The 20,897-nt window shown below is 41.2% G+C and overlaps 1 long non-coding RNA gene across 1 annotated transcript in view; it reads right to left on the bottom strand.

Annotated features, from left to right (window-relative positions):
* The window catches only part of LOC102948496, a 103,929-nt gene extending 85,631 nt beyond the window's left edge, over positions 1–18,298 (bottom strand). Inside the window, exons 1-2 of the long non-coding RNA XR_006213595.1 lie at positions 17,991–18,298; positions 3,094–3,220 (exon numbers count right to left, since the gene is read on the bottom strand). This is a non-coding gene — a long non-coding RNA (uncharacterized LOC102948496). The remainder of the gene's footprint in view (positions 1–3,093; positions 3,221–17,990) is intronic.
* Positions 18,299–20,897: the final 2,599 nt, after the last annotated feature.

Below are 20,897 nucleotides of genomic sequence, written 5' to 3'. Positions count from 1 at the left end.
AAATTCCCTGTCCATATGCCCCAAGCCTGTGTCTGTGGCCTGTGCCATCCTCTTCCCTAGCTCTGTCTTCCTAAGGATGAACCAAGCCATAGGTGGGAACGACCCTAGGCCTACTAAGGTGTTATGAGGGGTGGCCATGGGGCAGTTGTTGCCCTTCAACCCAGTAATGCTGGAGCTTGAACATGTGGGCTATAATGATCCTTCCCAAACCTGAATGTGACTGTGAATCACCTAGAATCCTATTAAAATCCAGAGCCTGGTGAAGTAGGCTTACAGCAGGCCCTGAGAGTCTGCAGTTCTAATAAGCTCTCAAGTACTGCCAATGCTCTGGACTGGGGTCAATACTCTGTGGAGCAAGGCTTGTATCTACGGCACGTGCAGAAGGCCCCTCAGGGTAAGGGACGGAGCCAAGAGGTTAGAGAGAAGGGGGAGCTGGACGTGAGCCTACAGTTTGCATCCTTGCCACAGGCCCACCAAAGTTAGGAGTAGCCTTGCTTTTCATCGTGTCAAGAAGTATAAAGAGTATGTCAACCATCTCTGGACACACCAAAGGAAAATGGTCAAGTCAGAAATACCATTTGTCCCTCCTCCCAAGCCCCGACATCCCTGCGATCATCACCTCCCAAGCCAGAAACTGGAAAACCATCCCCGGGGACCCTACACCATGACACATGTCAGTTTTCAACATCAATTTCCCCTTTCCATGGATATTCATACAGTGTTTTACTATGGTGCCACAACACTGGGCTCTCAGAAATCATACATTCCCCCTTCCTCACCACTGGTCAGTATCAAAGACTAAAGACCAGGAATTCAAGTAAGCTACAGAAGACATACTAGATTCTTATGACAACATACCTTCTACCTAGTAATCTCACGTACACCCAGGCCTGAGAGGGAAAGTAGGACACTAGGTAGAACTGACCCATTCATACTAACACATAGCTGAGAGGCCATAAAGTCCCAGCTTCAGGCACTGCTCCACTAGCCAGTTTGGGACAATCGACATTCAAGTTACCACACCCACATGAGCAGGCCTGGAGTTTTTCTTCCTTTTATCATTGTAAAGAGAAGGGTAAAAATAAAAATAAACACAAAATCACAGAAATATTGTTTAATTGGAATATTCAACTGGGGGAGTAAACTAGTAAGTGCATTCCCTCAGGCAGTTTTCAAAACTTTTTCAACATGAAATCACTTAAATCCAGTGGCAGTGTGAGCCCATATAAAACAAATGAAAACAAAACTTCCCATACAGTATGAAGTGTGGGTTGGCATCCCAGAGCCCTGTTTTCCTGGGACCCCACTGACTGGTGGTATACACAGAAGCCCAAGGGCAGCTCCAAGAAACCTCTAGTGCTCCAAAGTCCCCTTTTGGAAATCACCAAGGCAGCACACGTCACTTATAAAGGTCATAATTTCTTCCTAATCTCACTGATTAGCACTCAGGCACAAGAGAAGCAAAAAAAGAAAGAGAAGTCAGATGAAGGAAGGAAGTCATGCCACAGTAGTCTGGGGAGTGGGCCACAGAGCTGCCAAATGTTTAAATAATACATCCAAGTGAAGCCTCGTGATGACTTGAGAAATACAGAGAACTGAGTCTGAGTCCTAATTCTACAGCTAACTCAGTTTGTGACCTTAAATAAGGTCCTTCCCTTCTCTGAGCCTCAGACAAAAGATCCAGATGGCCTCTGTCCAGCTCTGACACTGAGGATTTTATGATTTTTCAGGATTCCATATTTAAGTGAAGATTCATGGTCATATCATCCATCACAGATAGATGCTAGAGGAAAATAAATAAAGGAAACCTTTATGTTGTTCTGCTGGCACAGTTCTGTGCTTTCGTTCAGAAGCTCAAAGCATTTTAATAGCTTATTCCATTGGATCCGTAGCAGAAAAACAAAAAGGAAATTAATCTTGAAGAAATCATATGTCTGCAATCTTTGAATATCTCTTACTCAGTAGCGTTCCAGCTACTTCTGTGCATTGCCAGTCCTTACTGCCTTCTAGACAGAAGGAGAGAAAATAGAGTTTGACTTTTGGTGGAGAGGGAGGTGGTCTTTAGGGTATAAAACTGAGGAGACAGAGAGACCATCAGAAAGTATTTGCAGTAATGTAAATAAGAGAAGATGTGAACCTGAACCAGAGTCATGTCAATGGAGAGAACAGATTCAAGCAGTATTCAGGAAGACACACTGACAGGACTGAGTGCTGGAGTTGAGGAGGACAGAGGGCAAAATGAAGACGAAGTGTCTTACCTGGATGATGACAGGCATGACAGTGCCATTATTCAAGCTATGACTAAGAAGGGAAAAGATTTGGGAGGCAGGCTGATGAATTAAATCTTGGAATGTTGACCGGGAAGGGCCTGTGGACCATCAGGTGGAAATGTCCAGCCTATATGTGGGCATACTGTGATAGGTCCTACAGGCCTAGGCAGGACCACATGCGGTCATGAGATTAATCTGGAAGTTCTCAGCACATTGGGCTCCTGCCTCCCTGTATTTCTGCTACATTGCCTCCTTTATTCATTAAAATATTTAGAGCCCCTACTTACTTTGCTAGGCAAGGAGATCTAGGGATGAATATAAATAGACAAGGTCTCTGTCCTTGTATAGCTTATAGACTAGCAGGGGAGACAATTAACAAGAAAAAAGATACAAGTATCATTTTCAATTGTGACAAATACTATGAAGGAAACACATGGGTACAGTGATCAAGAATACCAGAGGGAGGAAGGGGGACCTCTTGAAAAGGCCTTTAAACCAAGACTTGAACAGCTTTCCTGGACAAGAAACAGAATATGCAAAGACCTAGAAGCAGGAAGAATCTTGTCACCAAGCTGGGATACCCACTAACGTGGGTTCTGTGGTATGCCTAGAGTATTTGCTGCTGCTGTTACTGATATTTAAATGATAGTAGAACACTTGATGCCTATGACACGGTATTTAACAACTGTATGTTGTCACTGATGGGACTGGAGAGTGATGGTTACATGAGTCAGGTAGAACATTAACTTGCACAACACTTAAACAAAATTGCCACAGAGCTCTGTACTCCATTACTAATAGCTCCGATTGCCTTCAAACTCACCAGCTCACTGAAGTCACACTCTGGGCAAAGTCACCATTCTGTAGGATTTCAGTCGAACACTGTTACTGAGGAAGTTGATACTTAAAATAACAGTCCTTTTAATGATTAAATAGAGGGTTGGCGCAAACTGAAAAACAGAAAAAAAAATTCTATGTAGCCATTGGGGAAAAGAGAAGTAGGTTGTGTTTTGCAATTCCTTCCTGGTGGGTTTGCAATTATTCCACAGCATGACAGCTAAAATGCCTAAGAAATCACTTACCTGAATTTCAATAATAATTAGTTCTCTATCCTTTGTATGTTCACTGTGAGTTCTGTTGACCTCACCACATGGAAAGACTGAGTTTACCCATTTACAGTTCTAAGTATTTATTCCTTGCAGTGTGCTGGGGGTTGAACAATTTCTGGCCAGCAGTGTGTATTTTAACTGGAATGTTTAAGATGCATCAGTTGAATAATTAATGTATAAATCTTAGCCGGCTGGGTAAGAAAAATGAAAACAAGCTTTACTTGTTATAGACATAGATTTAGCTATGTTAAAGTCTTTCTGCTTTTAAGACGAGCCTCTATGTCAAAAAAGGCAAATGACAGAAACGCTACTCTTTGTAAGGCAATTAAAGAGGAAATTAACAAATTGTGCTAATTTGTCATGCTGGTAATTTGTCTGCAAATTGTGGTGTTGCAGTATTACAATTTGGGTGTGGGACAGCATGCAAATGAGAACTCACCAGCACTTACCAAACTATTGGCTTCTTCCCTTGTTTGTAAAACTACTCAGAAATGCACGGCCTGCCTGTGGTAAGCTGTAATTAAGGCTATTTTTTTTTATAATTAAGGACAATTTTTTAAATTCACATTTTAAAGTCCACTAGCAGCCCCTTACATCTTTGTCTTACCCCGGCAGGACTGACAGGATGGTGCCCATCTATCGCCATTCAGAAAGGGCAGCTCATCTTACCACAGTCCTCAGCCAATGAGCCATGTGTGATTTGGGCAAAGGACTAAAGCTCTCCCGTGTGCTGGTGCTGTGTGCATCACTAGCCCCGTAAGAGTACCTGCAGTGCAGCGGGCCTCTGGTCTAATACCACTACGTAAGCTATCGCATATGCAGAGGCCAAGAAGAACAACTGCTCAACCCTAGTCACTTTGCTTCATGCCATTCCCACAAACGCTAAATGGCCCAACGAAACAGACTATCTTCAACACCCCTGGCTCTGGCAAGCAAGCAAGGGAAAGGATTTGACTATTGATAGTTTGATTTTGACTTTGGGGCTTTCCATAGGTTCAGGTCAAATGTAGTGCTGCGGGTGTATTTCTTTCCAAGTAAAACAAGCCAAATGTCAGAGGCCACAGAATTATTTTCTATGCTTTAGAACTCACAACTGAAAGATGAACCATATGTCTTTACCTCCTCAATCCCCATTTTATATACAGGGAAACTGAGGCTCTCAAAGATTAGATGACTTGTCTAAGATTCCATGGGCAATCAGTGGCAGAGCACTGGCTAAAAACCCAGAGTACTGGTGCCTCCCGGCAATGCTCTTTCCAACACACTACATCACCTCCTCAAGTCGGTCTGTCAGAAAATAAATGTCTAAGCAGTGAGCTGTGTGGAGTAATTAACTGGTATAAAGACACATCTATGAAGCTATAGATGAACATGAACTCCAAGGCTTCTATAGAGCAGCCTGATTATCAATCTGCTCAGCTTCCCTCCGTGGTCAGACCAAAGCTTAACAACCTGCTGGAATACCATGGCCCAACTTTAGGCTTGGACTTTACCCCATTGCTCCTTGTGTCTGTTACCCCCGATTCTGACCCATCTTCCTGTGGTCTAGTTCATGACCTAACACTCCATGGCTTTCCACTTGGGCTTGTTCATAGATTCTCTTTCTCCCTTCTTCCCAACATCCATCTCAACCATATTCCCTGCGAATCTTCCATCTCTACTGTTACCCCTCCGAGACCTGTCATCTCAGAAGATTTGGTACAGGTTACCACAGGCCTTCTTCCTTGATCCACCAGGTCCTGTAGATGAGGACCAGGGGCAGGGAGTGAGGTGGGGAAGGTAAGCATAATTAAACACTTACTGTTTCAAAATATCAAGAAGCTTCACTCAACCAACCCCTGGCATCGCTACATGCAATGAAAATGGGTAATCAAAAGCTAACCCAGGGCCTTCCAAGACTGTGAAGTGCCTGCTGAATGAAAAAGATGAAAGTAAGCTGCTCCCACAATTAGGGCTGAGTGCATTTTCTCATATTCTTGCTTTTCAAAGCTGTTCACCTCTATATGGCTTACAGTAACTTTTTTCCCAGCTAGAATATTTGCTAGATATGAAATTACTATCATTTGGGAACAAGTGTTTTGGTGATGTTCTTAAAAGAGCCAGGAAGCGGGGTACCTGGCTGGCTCAGTCAGTAGAGCATGAGATTCTTGATCTCAGGGTCATGAGTTCAGACCCCACATTGATCACAGAGCTTACTGAAAAACAAACAAACAAACGAACAAATAAATAATAAATAACAAAAATAAAAGAGCCTGGAAGTCATCTAAACTATCAGTCATAAAGATAAGTCCTCATCAAATGGCATGGGTGGACATCTACCATTTAGAAAAATAATCTCTGTGTGTAGAAACTTAGCAAGAAAACTAGGCCTCCTTTTAGCAAATGTGTGTTACACTAGTAATTGGCAATAAAATAAATACATAAAAATATAATTCTTTTCAAACTATTGCTGAATTAGTGATAATTCAATCACGGGCTGGCATATTTTACCTTTCTTCTATTTAAAAAACACCAACAACAGGTTTCTGAGCAAATTAAGAGTATAAACATGAGCTCTTAGGGGATGTTTAACCCAGTTCAGAGAACAACCTGTTTCTAAGCTCTCTGACAACATTCATTTGCATAGAAATAATTAGTGTGCTAATTTCAAATGATCTTTACCTACTCATTGTAGCATATTCTAGCAAGACCTCTGCTTGGCAATGTTGTTAGCTGTTTATAATATCATTTCTGCTTGCAAATAATGCAAATCAATCACTTTAAAGTAACCTATAACTCAGAATTGTCAAGACGTTAGAATGCCCACACCCCACCCCCGTACTGCTGGTCTGCATGAGAGAGGCCTTAACTGCACCACACAGACACATTTTAGCATCCACCAAATCCTCATTAAAGAGAATTTAAAACAAAATGTCTATAAATGCTCCATGCAGTAAGATCTGAAGCAGGCTGCCTGGTTATTAAGGGTATATAAACCAAGACTCCACCTAGGAACCAAAATGCCCAGAGCTTTAAGAGATTTTCAAGAAAAAGAAATAACCATGCATCTATATTGCTTTTACAATTCAAAAAAAAATCTAAGTAGTGTAAAAATGTTCAGAAATAAGGGTTGAGAAGTATTCTAGTAACTCAAACACTATCTGAGCCACAAGAGAGCTCAGAGGTCATCAAGGGCGACCCCACCCTTGGCAACAAAACTCTCAGCAGAAGCTCAGAAACCTAGCTCTGCTTAAAGACCTCAAGAGTCTCAGACCTTCCCCTCTCCCAAAACTCTTCCCATCATCCAACAGCTCCAGGCATTAGACAGTCTTTCCTTACACTAAGTCAAAGTCTGCCTCCCTATAATTCCCACATATTGGTCCAAGTTTCTTGGGGGAGGGAAACCAATGTTTTTCTGGTTCTTTACGTGGTATTTTTTGCATGCATGTTCTCACTGGATCTTCCCAATAACTCTGTGAGGCAGATATTCCTACAACCCTTGCTTTATAGATGAAGACCTGGAGGCTGAGAGGCTCGGTGACTGCTCAGGTTTGCAGAACGGTGAAGTAGCAGAGGCAGGGCTTCAACTCACATTCCCTAACTCCACCTTCTATGCCATTTTTGTTCTCCCACTTTGCCTTACTGACACTTTGAAAACAAACAAAAAGGTTCTGATTTTTCACAAGAACCACCCCTGAAGACAAAAAGGGAAAGAATAATTGAAGGTGCACTCTGCACACACTCTCTGAGAGATCTCTGCCACTCACATGACTTCAAATCCGCCATACAGAGCAGCTCAGGTCTATTATCTCCAGCCCAGGCAATCATCCTGAGCTCTGAAACTAAATTGCCACCCTCCCATCTGGATGTCCTACAGTACCTCAAATATAGCAGATTCCATGCTGAATTTATCAATTATTCCCCCATTCTCTCTCCACACTCCATTTATGGTCTTGGTCAGAAATACCATCCTCTACCCAAGAAGCCATGTCAGAAACCTGGAGAATTAGCCTAGACACCTCTCTTCCACAATGTCATAAGGATTCCACCACTTTGAAATCTCTTTTGATCTGCCTCTTCCTCTCCATCCCCACTGCTACTGCCTTATTCCATCCACCATGAACTCTCAATTCAACATGCTGCTGGAGTCTATGTGCCTCCAGGAGCATTCCTCTCAAATCGACCTGCCTCCATGTACATCGTCACCAAAGTGATCCAATATGACAATCTATGTTCCTCCCCTGCTACCAACCTTCCAATAGCTTCCTGTTGCCTCCAGAAGTAATTGTTAGGGGCACCTGGGTGGCGAAGTTGGTTGAGTGTCCGATTCTTGATTTTGGCTCAGGACACGACCTCACAGTTTGTGAGCTTAAGCCCTGCATCAGGCTCTTCGTTGACGGTGAGAAGGCTGCTTGGGATTCTCTCTCTCCCTCTCTCTGTTCCACCCCCACTTGTGCTCCCTCTCTCTCCAAATAAATAAATAAACTTTAAATTTTTTTTTAAAGAAGTGATTGTTAAACGCAGCTCATCGAGAAATCACTGGGCATGTGGGTAAGACATCTTTATATTTTTTAAGTGCCCTGGGCGATTTGAATGAGTCAGCAGTGTTTGGGAACTAATGGTGTACCAGGCAAAGTTTACACCTTCAATGACCTGGTTCCTGCCTACCTGTCAAGTCACCATTCCTGCCACTTCCCCCTTGGCAATGAACACTCCAGCAGTCCTAGAATATACCATGTTGGGTCACACCTCTGTGTCCCCACTGATGCTGACTCTCAGCCTAGAATGTTCTTTCTACCTTTGGCCAACCTCTACTGAACCTTCAAATTTTAACTGAGGTGTCACTTCTTCAACAAGCCTTTCATGACCTCATTAGACTGGATTAGGCACCCTTCCTCTGTGACCCCATAGCATTGCACGGAGTTGTCTATTCTAACACTTAGCACATTGTGTTGAGATTATTTCCTCATGTGTCTGGCTTCTTGACAAACCTGTAAGCTCCTTGAAAGCAAGAAATATGTTTATTTATCACTGTCAAGCACATAATAAGTGCTTGTCAAGCACATAATAAGTGCACATAATAAGTGCTTAGTGAATGTCGACCTGCAATGGGTCTGATTTTAAGTTGAGGCTCTACACTGACTAACTAGATTTGGATTTTAGGAAGTTCAATTCATCTGCTTGGGCCTCAGTTCCCATATCTGTATAACAGCATAATAAATCCCCACGCTCATTCATATGCCAAACATGTGAACGTCTACTAAGTGCCAAGTACTGGTTTGCGTGAAGATTGAATGAATAAATTAATATATGTGAAGTTTTTCTGTAAACTGTTACACAGTATTGCAAAGACATTTCTGCAATTGTAGTTTTTCCTTAGTCTCTCTGAACCAGAAATAACAATCTCATTCCATGAGACCAAAGTCTACTGAATGATAATCTCCAGTAGGCTCACCAAGGTATCAGGGTAAGAAAGCCACTTAGTCCATAAGGAAGTGCACTGGCCTAACTAGGACTGGAGGTCCACTCTGGGAAAGCATAAGATAGTGAGAACCCGCTGTAGCAGGGGCAGTGCTAATATCCCAAGGACACAGGCTTCACAGCTGAGCATTAGTGAAAAAAGGTCACTAAGCCACAATCCTCCCCAGTGACTTCTACCTGTGCTCAGGTTTCCATGATAAAGGGTGTAAAGCCCAATGCAGCATGCTAGACGGGCTCAACAACCCGACTTCCTAAGACTCTTCCAGGTCTTCCTGAAGCCTGTCTACTCAGGTGAGTAATAGGTCCCCTGAGATTTTCCAGGGGATGTCACTCCCAGGGGTAGCAGTCTTAAAGTTCAGTCCCACAGAGCCCAGGGAAACCAAATTGATTTGCTGACCCTGAGGAATCTGAGCCCAGATGAGCTCTGGGCTATTCTCTACCAAACTGCACTGTTGTCCCTGAGGGCTTATGTCTTACAGGTCCAGAAGGGACCATAAACTCCCCCAAAGCCCTTGGACTAGAGGTTCTTTGGCATGTTCTAAGCTACTACTCTCTCCTATGGAGCTGTTCATCCTCTAGGAGGAGGTCCCAGCCCACAGATTACTTCTTAGAATCCCAAACCCTACAGATATCGGGCAATGACACCATGTGGCATAATGTCCACCCCCCTAAAGGAACCTGATCTCTCATTGCCCAAGAAGTAACTCTTAGAGTGGGGGAGCTATCAGAAGTTATGCCAAGAGCTAAGCAAAGAGGGGATGGAGATTTCTTTCATGTACAGAGCCCTTAGAAAGCATCAAGTCCACATTCACTGAAACAGGTTCTTATCAGTCATCCCCTCTAATACCAGCCAGGTGATCATGTCTACCTCCAAGAAAACGAAAGGTTTGAGCTTGTCGACTAGGAGAGAAAATAAAAGACATGAAATCTGTGGTATCATATTATTTCACACTCAGTGCCACATAGAGTTAGACTTCAGGGACCACAATTCAGTCCATGGAACATCTTAATCATTCATTCGATAAATATTTACTGAGCACTTATTATATTGCTGGAAAAACAGCCACAATCTGTCCTTGGAGAGCTCACAGCCTAGGAGGGAAGACAGACACATAAACAAAAGAATTATGATATGACATTATGTGAAGTACAGAAGAATCTCAGAACTGGATGTAGTTCATTGTTCTGGAAAAAGGCTTTTCCAAGTAGGGGACACCCAGACAGGGTTTTTGAAGAACAAAGGCAGACAAGGCAGGCGAAGGAGTCTGAACACAGAGAATATGTTAAACGTCCCGGAATATTGCTGGAGCCTAAGATAAGATGGGGGTGGGAGAATAAGGTGAAATGAAAGTAAAGAAGTAAGTAAGAAGCACATGGATATACCAGGCTAAAGAGCTTGAACTATACACCTTTAGGAAAGTGAGGCACCACCAGGGAAATTCGAAATTTTTCCTGTTTTTATTTTGTTGTTTATTGTTTTTGTTTTTGTTTGTTCTTTGCAGTGAAATGCCATGACTAAATGTTCAGTTTGGAAAACCACTTTGTGTCAGTGGACAGAGTAGAGGGGGTTGCGGGGGCACGGCGAGAAACTAGAAACAGGTGCAGCACCTGGCTGGCTCAGTCGGTTGAGCATGTGACTCTTAATCTCGGGGTTGTGAGTGCAAGCCGCATGGTGGGTGTAGAATTACTTAGAAACAAAATTAAAAAAAATTTTTTTAATTGTGCTTTGTAAAGAACATTGTTAAGAGAATGAAAAAAGAAACGAGAAATATTTGCAAATACATATCTGATAAAGGACCTATATCTAAAATATACAAAGAACGCTGAACACAACAATAAGCAAAAAACCCAATTTAAAAATAGGCAAAGGATCTGAACAAAAACTTCACAAAGAAGATATACAGATGGTAAGATGTTCCATATTATGTGTCATCAGTGAATTGCGAATTAAAACAATGAGATACTACTACACACCTATTGGAATGGATAAAATCCAAACGACTGACACACCAAATGCTAGCAAGGATGCCAAGCAACAGGAACTCTCATTCCTTACTAGAGAAAATGTGAAATGCTTTAGCCACTGTGGAAGACAGTTTGGCAGTTTCTTACGAGACAAAGCATACTCTTACCATATGATCTAACAATTGTGCTCCTTGATATTTACCCAAAAGTGTTGAAAACTTAGGTCCATGCAAAAACCTGCACACAGATGTTTACAGCAACTTTATTCAGAGTTGCCAAAACCTGGCAGCAAGCAAGATCTCCTTCAGTACGGGAATGGATAAAATAAACTATGGTCTATCCAGACAATGGCATATCATTCAGCCCGAAAAAGGAATGAACCCTCAAGCCATGAAAAACACTATGGAGGAACCTTAAATGCATACCACCAAGTGAAAGAAACCAATGTGAAAAGGCTCCATACTGTATGATTCCAACTACATGACATTCTGGGAAAGGCAAAACCATGGAGACAGTAAACAGAGCAGTGTGGCTAGAGGTTCTGGCAGAGGAGGGAAGGACTGCACTATAAATCCCCTGTACTCCAACTATTCATCAAACTACTCTATAGGATACTTGTCATGAATGATACGTGACATTTTGCTCTTGTCAAAACTCACAGAACTACAACACAAAGCGTGGACCCTAATGTAAACTGTGAACTTTAGTTAATAATATCAACATTGACTCATTAATTATAACAAATGTATCACACCAATGAAAGATGTTAGTGGGGAAGACTATGGTCAGGAGAGCATATGGGAGAGGAAAGTATATGGGAACACTATACTATCTGCTCAATTCTCTGCAAACCCAAAAGTGCTCTAAAACAATAAAGGTCTATAAAAAAAAAACAAAGAGAAAATGAAGTACTAGTACACGTTACAACTGGGTGAATCTTAGAAGCTTGATGCTAAGTGAGAGAAGGCAGTCACAAAAGACCACATATTGTGTGATTCCATTTATATGAAAGGTCTAGAGTAGGCACATGTAGAGAGACAGAAAACAAATTAGAGGCTGTCTAGGGCTGGTAGGACTAACAGAAAATGGACAGTGAGTGCTAATGGCTATGGAGTTTCTTTGTTGTTTTTTTTAATGTTTTAAAATTTACGGTGGCAATTGTGGTGATGGTCGTAGAACTCTGAATATACTAGAAACTACTTTAAACGGATGAAGTGTATGGCATGGGGATTATACCTCCCTGAAGCTTGAAAAATGCTAATAAATTTGAAAATCTTAATAAAATGGATGTTTTTCTAGGAAACAGCAAATTGGAATCACAAAGAAGTAGAGAACATGGGGCAAACCATGTTGTTAGAAGTCATTTCCTCCAATGGTTACTACAGCACCTAGATAGTTTTATGGGCAAGTTCTTTCTAATTTACAAGGAACCAATAATTTCCATGCTCTGAAAGTAGTTCTCGGTATACAGAAATAGAAGGAAAAAAGTCCCATATGTTTTATAAAACTAAGTTATCCTGTCCATAAAATTTGGTGAATACACATACAAACACGCAGAGAGAGAAAACTGAAAGCTAACAGTTACAAATAGAGATGCAAAAATCCTAAATAAAATGCCAGCAAACCAAACCTGGTAAGACAAGAATATCACACCATAAGCAAAAGGGGATTTCCAGGACTGCAATTTAAAGTAAGACCCTGGATTAAGAGTAACTTATTCTGTGAGTGTTCTTCAAGACAGGCAAAATTTTGTAATAAATTTTACCTTGATAAACGAGTGATGTCTTACAATACAAGTAGTATGTGATGCCAAACGTCACATGATCACAACTGAGCCAATGGTTCTTCTCTCTCTCTCTCTCTCTCTCTCTCTCTCTCTTGCTGTGGGATTGTGGGTGATCATCTCTCATGCTCGGATGCTCAGTCTCAGGCCACAGTGTTTGGCAGAAATCAGTAATTTTTCAGAACTCTGGAAGGTGTCCACAACTGGCACTAGTGTATTTTTTGTCACTTCAAAGCACCTATGGACAGTCCTTTGCTTTTGCACACAAGAGTAAGCTTAGGAATGCTTTGCTTCCTTCTAGGTCAGGCTGCCTGCAGATAGAGACCCTTTCCTCTGCTGCCTTATTGTCCGTTACATTAAATACAGTATGTGACAAGAGTTTATTAATACTGCACTGTAGTCAACATCCGTGCAAGCATATACAATGGCCTCATGCAGGAAAAGGCTCCATTGAGCCAATAGATAGCAGTGATTCCATTACTGATAGTGAAAGTCGTCCTACACAATAACCCTCCTCTCTCTCATCTCCCTCACACCAGCCACGAAGGTTTTCAAAGGTAAGTGCAGGTTAATTTGTTTATTTTTCTTTATATTTTTTAGTTTCTTTATTATTTTGTATTATGTTATAGTATTGTAATCACTTTTATATCAATATTTTTGGGTTGTGGAACAAACTGTCTAAGTTTCCATTATTTCTTATGGGGAAATTCGCTTTGATCTACAAGTGCTTTGGATTACAAGCATGTTTCTGGAACGAATTATGCTTGCAAACTAAGGTTTTACCTGTATTAGGAAATCATCACAACAAATAGCCAAAAGAGAAAACTAGCATGGATGACAAAGAATTGATATTTTAAATTTATTTTAAAAATCTCTTCAGTAGGGGTGCCTGGGTGGCTCAGTTGGTTAAGCATCAAACTCTTAATTTTGGCTCAGGTCCTGATGTCACCATCATGAGATCGAGCCCTACATTGGGCTCTGTGCTGACAGCGTGGAGCCTACTTGGTGTTCTCTCTCTCCCTCTCTCTCTCTCTCTCTGCCCCTTCCCTGCTCATGCATATGCTCTCTCTAAAAATAAACTTTAGAAAAAAATCTCTTTGTAAATAAGAAAAATATCTATACCAGAACAGAAAAGTGGGCAAAGGATAAAGAAAAGAAAAAAAAGTTCAGCTTCACTAGCGATCAAGTAAACGTAAATTTTAAAACAAGGCACTAATTCTTTGCAATCATATTGTCAAAAAACTCAGTGACAATCAAGAATTCAGACAAAAGGGGCAAAGGGGCATGCCCACACTCTGCCTCTAAGATGAGAATTATTTACAGAGCCAGTTAGCAATACCAATCACAAGCTTAAAAATGTGCATACATGTAGGAACCAACAACTGCACATCTAGAATTTATTCAAAGGAAACAACCAAAGATTTTTGCACAGACTTGGCCACAGAAAGATCATCTCTGCATTGTTTCCAGCATGGAAAACAGAAATAACCTAAATGCCCAACAGTAGCGAGTTGGTCAAATAAATTACGGTATTTCTATACAACAAAATGCTATGTAACCACTGAATGCGTAGGAGAATAAGGAACCTAAAAGATTCTTCAGAATATGTTAACTAAAAAAACGAACAGAAGAGTATGAAGAAAATAGAGAAAAGAAGACTGAACAGTTGTGATAAAAGGTTAATAGTGGTTACCTCTGAGTGGTAAGAATATGAGTGACTTTTATATTCTCCTTTTTGTGTATCTGTGCTTTCTCCACAGTCTATAATAAACATGTGACTTTGCTAAAGAAAGATACAATGAAAGAGTGCCTTCTAATGTTCACACTGGTTAACTCAGAAGTTGCAGTTCTAGAAATTTACCCTGATGATCACACATTCATGTACAGATTTATATTTGAGAACATACATTATTATAATCACAAAAGAAAAGGAGGCCAACTAAATATCTAGCAATAGTAATTATCAAGCATGTTATAGCTATAGGATGCAATACTGGGCAACTACTAAAAATCATGAGGTAGAAGAATATCTAAATATATAAATAATTCACTGAAAAGGCAAATTATAAAATATTAAATATGATAAAAAGCTAATATTCTAAAAAAAAAAAACCTTCGTTGAAAAAAGGTTGGAAGAAAATGTACCAAAATGAACATCAACTACGATTCTCTCCAAGTGGTAGAACCACAGGTGGTTTGTTTATTTTCATCTATCTGCATTTTACACATTTTCTAAATTGTAATTTTAAACTCCAGAAAAAAATTTTAGTTTGCATTTGAGGGGGAAGGAGAGAGAAAAGGTAGAACAACATAAAAATTATCTTTGCTGCCATCATGCTGAGAGGCGTTTATGTCAGGGCACATTGGCACCCTAAAACTGAATCCCAGAATAGGCCCTGTAAGAATGGGAGGAACACAGGTTAAGACAAATGAGAAAAGGGGCAATATATTAATATGTTGTCTGCATAATAGTTAAAAAATAAACATAGAAAATTTTGGAAATCGATATATCAAGATGTTAAGATGGTTTAATTCTTGTTGATAGGAATATGGGTAGTGGCTACTTTTATGGGTGTGATTTTCTATTTTTTTTTATTTTCCAAAAATAAAAAAATTACATAATAAAACCAAATGAGAGAGCCATACATGTTTGTACTCAGTGGTCCCAGAGCAATGGGAATACATTTGATCATCTGTCTCTGAGACTGGGGAAAAGCCCAGTCTGTTCCTGGGATGGGAGGGAGCATTCATGGCTACTGCTTTCCTGCCTTGGCCTCTGGGGCTGAACAGGGTCACTACCAGTGAAATAATGCAATAGTGCCCGTCTCTCCCTTCCAGTATATGGCAGGGAACTCCTCATCCTATGCCAACAGTCCCACAAACCAGGGTCATGGACCACTAGGCCTTCAGAGCCTCCAGTCTGAAGCATTCACTCCCCTGCCATGGCCCTCTACTGTAGCTCTAGGCCATCTGTCCCCTGCCACTAGACTGTGAGCTCCTGGAGGGCCTGGACAGCTGTTTGACTCAAATCTTGCCTCTGTGCCTACCACAGCACCTAGAATAGAGTAGGTACTAAATCAACACTTAGGAGACTTTGAAAAGCAGGCAGGTATGAAACAGCATCTTGCTGCTGATGGGAATAGAGGGACAAGGCAACCCACAAATGTTTCATCCGAACAGGAGGGCAACACCCAGCCTACTGCTTGGCCGTTTTTTGCTGTGCGCACGGCTGCAGCAGTCTCATGGGTAAGATCGCCACCTAGTGGAATGGGGTAGGCATGGGCAGTGATGAAAGCAGGTCAACATAGAAATAAAATGGTTCAGATCTTCTTTGAAATAAAAATATACACATCATCACAGTATGTGGAACAGTGGGGACCAGACGAACAGTCTGTGTAAGGGCATGACAGCAACAAAGTCAATATCACATTAATATACCAACTTACCTGTGATGCAACAGGTTTCCTTTGTTTCAAAGCAAGGAAATATGTCCCATCTCACTGCCAAGGGCTTACGTATTAACTTTAAGTGCCAAGGTTCCTGTGGATGCTACAGTATTCCTATAACTTTAAAATTATTCTACCATTTTTCAGCCACTATTTCTCTTGGTGGGAAGAAGATAGAATTGTTTTATCGTAAGAAATATGTAAAGAGAGAAGTCTCCTTTGTTACAAGTTCACATAACAAAAGGTATGGAAAAATACCTTTTTTTCATTAAGACAAATTTTCCTTTAAACGTTTGCTAGGCATCCAAAGCCACCAACTCCTGTTCTTAGAAAACAGCTTTCAGGGGCAGAAAAACTCAGGTCTGGTATTGCACAACCCTTATATTTTCCCCTTGAAACATAAGCCAAATAGTGGCTGTCAAACCGAGTGCAGGGAAATCCCTCCATCTCCTCTAACATCAGAATGAAATGAAGCCCCACCATTCAAGCTCACACGTGACAAGTCTGAGAGCACATGTGGGTCAAACACCTCACACCTGGTCTATGTGACGTCCCCTCTTTCAACACAATAAGCTGCAGACAGTCAATCTGAACTTGGAGCTCCATGGAACCACATAAACTTCATGATGCCAAGAGTACGATACATGGCTTGAGAACCCCATTCTGAATGAGTACCTTCGAAAGGCAAGGCAAAGGGTCCTTTTGTTTTCATTTGAGCCAGGAGAAATCCTAGCCAGCATTAACTAGAAAGTCTATGGAATCCCAAGAGGTAGGTAACACTTCATCAGCTTTTACACACCAACACAATAACAGAGCTCACAATAAAATTGGAAAACCTCAAAAACACCTTTCATCCCAGACTGTTGAAAGTTTCTGGTTGATCTCTCTGTCTTCACTTGTCTCAATCTGGTGAAACCTACACATTCCAGCCTTATTAATATCCTTAGAGTCTAACTCTGGCCATTTCATATTTCTTCTTTAGTCCTTGTCCAAAGACCTGCAGTGCCTCCAAATTACCTATGGAAGAAAGTTGAATTCAAGGCCCTCAAAAATGGGGCCCCAGCCTACCTTTCAAAACATGTTTGCATAATTCTCCCATTATAAGCCTGTGCTCCAGAAACATTAAATTGCTCACTGTGCAAGTGTATCCATATATATTTTTTCACCTTTCAAAGGCAATGAAAAAAATAAGGTCACCCCAAAAGACCATTAGGATTGTCCCCAAGTGCTATAGAAAGCCTGCCCAGAAAAGTATCTTCAGACGCACCATCACACAAGACATGTATTTAAGTACAAATCCATGGAGGATGAGTCAAGAATTTATACCTCTCATTACCTGACCTAGGTTATTTTAATGCTTGTTCTGGTACTTACTGACTAGTCCACTGCTTCCTAAAAGTTTTTTGAGTTTTGACATTTTGTTGGCTTTACTTGGTTGGTGGGGGTGGGGGGGCGGCGGTTTTTGTATTACTATTTTTTTTGTAAAACACACCCACCTCCACCCTAAAATGCTGTAACTCCAAAAAAATTGAAGTCAACTAAGATGAATTTGGCTTTGAGAATTTTCGAGTGGTTTTGTGAGGCATTTTGAGATCCTGTGAGACACCCTGAATGTCCCCCAAATGGAATTGAGAATCGGTGTCTTGGCAAGTACATTTGCCTCTTGGTGCTTTACTGCTACCACCTACAGAACGAGAGCCAGCTCCTACTCCCTCCCAAGTCTCTCAGCCTGGGTGTTGGGAAAACACATGCTGTATATGAAGAACTTGGTTTTCCCCAGAATGAAGGAGCCATATATAACCCAGATAAAACAAGGCAGTCATAACTCTAAAATCCCCTTATGATATAGAATTTTCTAAATAGCACCAGCAAAATATGAGACACTATCACATTAGTTGAAAACACAGATATAAAGTTCTTCCAGGCTACAGAAAGACATTTATGCCATTGAACTTACATTTGAAGAACACAATGCTTGGAAAGGTGTGCGTCCAACATCCAAATAGAATTTCCTTGGGAAGGAACTGGACTTCGGCTAGCTTTAGCTGCTGTGAACAGAGGAGTTCCTTCTGAAGTAGGAATGGGAGTTCAGGACTTTGAGAAGATAACTTGTCTCAATTTCCACAGGGTTTTCTGTTGAAATGTTTCTTTCTGCAGAGAGATTAGAAGTGAAGCACTGGGAGGAGAGGCTGGAAAACAAACATAAGGCTCCCTTGTCAGGAGTACATTTTGTCCCCACACAGCTATTTTGTTTGCAATCACAATTCAGCAAATTCTTTTTGATAGAATTCTTTCATTGAAACCATCTCTAAGATGTTGAACTTCTCCAAGCAGCAGTCTATAGAGAATTCCAATACCAGACTATAACTGTAACTACAAATAAGAGTTCTACAAGTCACCAGAGGGTTTTAGACCAAAGAGAGGGTGACAGACCATGCAGGCTGTGTAAGAAGAAGGCTATCCCAAGTAGACTGGAAGAGTCCACGTCATTCTAAAAGGATTACAAGAAAGAATCCAAGAATGGTGGACCTATCTTAGAAACAGTAGAGACTTCTAGAGATCATTTGCTGTAGCCTTCTTACAGAGAACAAAGGTTTATGCTAATTTTATATAGGTCTAATGTTAAGAAGGTATCTCTTGGTAACCTCCGATGAAAACAACTAATGTGAAATAAACAATACATGTGCATGATCTCAAATAATAAGATTAAATCACCTTTCCAGATTCTATGACTATTTTTTTTTACATATTAAAAAAAGGTCAGCATAAATTAGTCCATTAGATAACCTGAAAGTGCTGAAGACTCCCTCCTATTTCTCTAGTACTTCTTCTTCTCCATCCCATTGAGTACCAGCTTAGGTCACTAGGTGCCTCCAGCTCTTATCAGAATCACAGGTGATTTTGTCCTTTCAGAGAAAGAACCATTCCAAAGACCCAAAGAAAACCTTGAGGGATGGGCTAGCACTTGGTTTCCCCTAGGAATTCCCCTGTGTTTAGAGAAGGTGGTCTGGATTAAACCAAACCTGCTTCCAGAACTGACTAGATATCCCAACAGGAGGCTACCACCTTCCCAAACTGGAAGCTACACAAAACAAAACACATAGCATGGCTCTGGGCTTCTGAAGTCTTCGCTGCCCTTCCCTCCCCAGTCACGGGAGATCAGAAGTTCCAGAACTCCCAGGACCCAACATATGGACTGGAAGACAAGCATAAGTGAAATCTATCCTACATCTGAAACATCTTTGCATGCAGAAGCTAAAAGGCTATCTGTCTGGGACACTGAAGATTATTGCATTGGCTGAAATGTGGGATTAGACGTCTTCCAGCCCTAGGACTCCAGCAGCACTAAAATGAGATAAGGCAACCAATCACACCAAACCCTAATTGGTATGTTGCACTTTGAAACTGATAAATAACTTCTGCCCCATTATTAAAGTTGGTCTTCACAACAGACTTATGAAGCCAAGGTTGTTAGGATGATTTTAGAGATGAGGAAATCTATGCACATAAAGGTGAGTCGGTGACCCAGAGTCATGCAGCTGGTGCATAGGAGAGCTAAGTTCCAAATACTGCTTTCATGGCAATAAGGGGCCCATGAACAGAAAACAGTTTTCTGTTTTTCTATGGCCCTATCACCCCTTCTGGAGAGTCTCCAGGATGAAGACCTTGCAGAAGACGCAATCTAATCTTTGCCTGAAACACTCTGCCCAGCTATGGGATATACAGTCAAGGGAGGCTGTGGCATTGTGGCAGGAAGCATGATAATTAGCAGAGTAAATTCTACTCTCAAGGGAGTTCATCTTCTCTGGCAGATTCCACAGCATGGAGCTCTCTATATCCAAAGACAGGCATTGCGCCTATGATTTATTGTGAGCGCCTATGCCTGAGTCCTTGGAAAGTAGACAGAAGATTATTTGTGTTTTACGAGAACAATTAACATACCAAAAGGAAATAATTTTGAGTGGTAGCTGTGCTGCAGGTCTCATAATGACAGAAGGTAGCAGGGCCTCATTCATTCAGATCCTAAAAGTGTGTAAGTTAGGATTGGTATCATTTGCTGTGTTTGTGAAAAGTTAGTTTTCTAACCTAATCAACTCGTGCTAACTTAAATAATTCCTCACCTTTACCAGCCAAAAACAGAGGTCATGGAAATAATGCGATAATACAACAGTCTCCCTCAGTCTCGGCCATTTTTATTCATCTTTGAGAGTCTTTCCTCTTGAAAAGCAGTGATGGATTTATCTGAGAAGGAACCCCCTAAAACATCACCCTTCAGCAATTTCTTCAGTTCGTGAGGAGGAGATTTCATGTGAAACTACTTAGTGTGGGGGTGGACTTGTGTGAATGCCATGGAGTAGCCTGTAGCAAAGAATAACTAGAAAAGTCACATCAAAATGTAAAACATCTATTGGAAGGCATTAGAGTAATGATTAGGCAACCAGGACTTTGGAAAAGAGAGGCAATGACACCCTGCAGCCACTTTTTCCTCGGAACGTTTGCTGATTCTGGGCATGAGGTAAATGAGTGGGGACAGGAGTAAAGGCCTAGACTGAGAGCCTCTACCAAGACAAGAGAAAGCAGCAGAGCTTTGGGTGGTCTCTGTGGGGTGGAGAAAAATTATTTGAGCCTTGAAGAGCCAGGATTCTGGTGAGAAGAAGAGGGCAAAATGGTGCAGTATTCCGCCAGGTTTTCCCTCAGGGCATTTACTGAGTTCTGAAACTGCATTCACCAATAGACTAAGAAAATGTCTGTCAAAGTAGAATTTTATGCCTAGCAAAAATATCTTTTGAAAAAGAAAGGCAAGACTTTAGGAGGAAAATGTTAGCAGTGGCATCATAGTTTCTGTCTCCCTGAATCACCCACT

This window comes from Panthera tigris, chromosome X, assembly GCF_018350195.1.
Source record: "Panthera tigris isolate Pti1 chromosome X, P.tigris_Pti1_mat1.1, whole genome shotgun sequence".
Lineage (NCBI taxonomy): Eukaryota > Metazoa > Chordata > Mammalia > Carnivora > Felidae > Panthera > Panthera tigris.
Note: the sequence above shows the minus strand (reverse complement) of the source record. Positions and strands in the feature narration are given on the sequence as shown.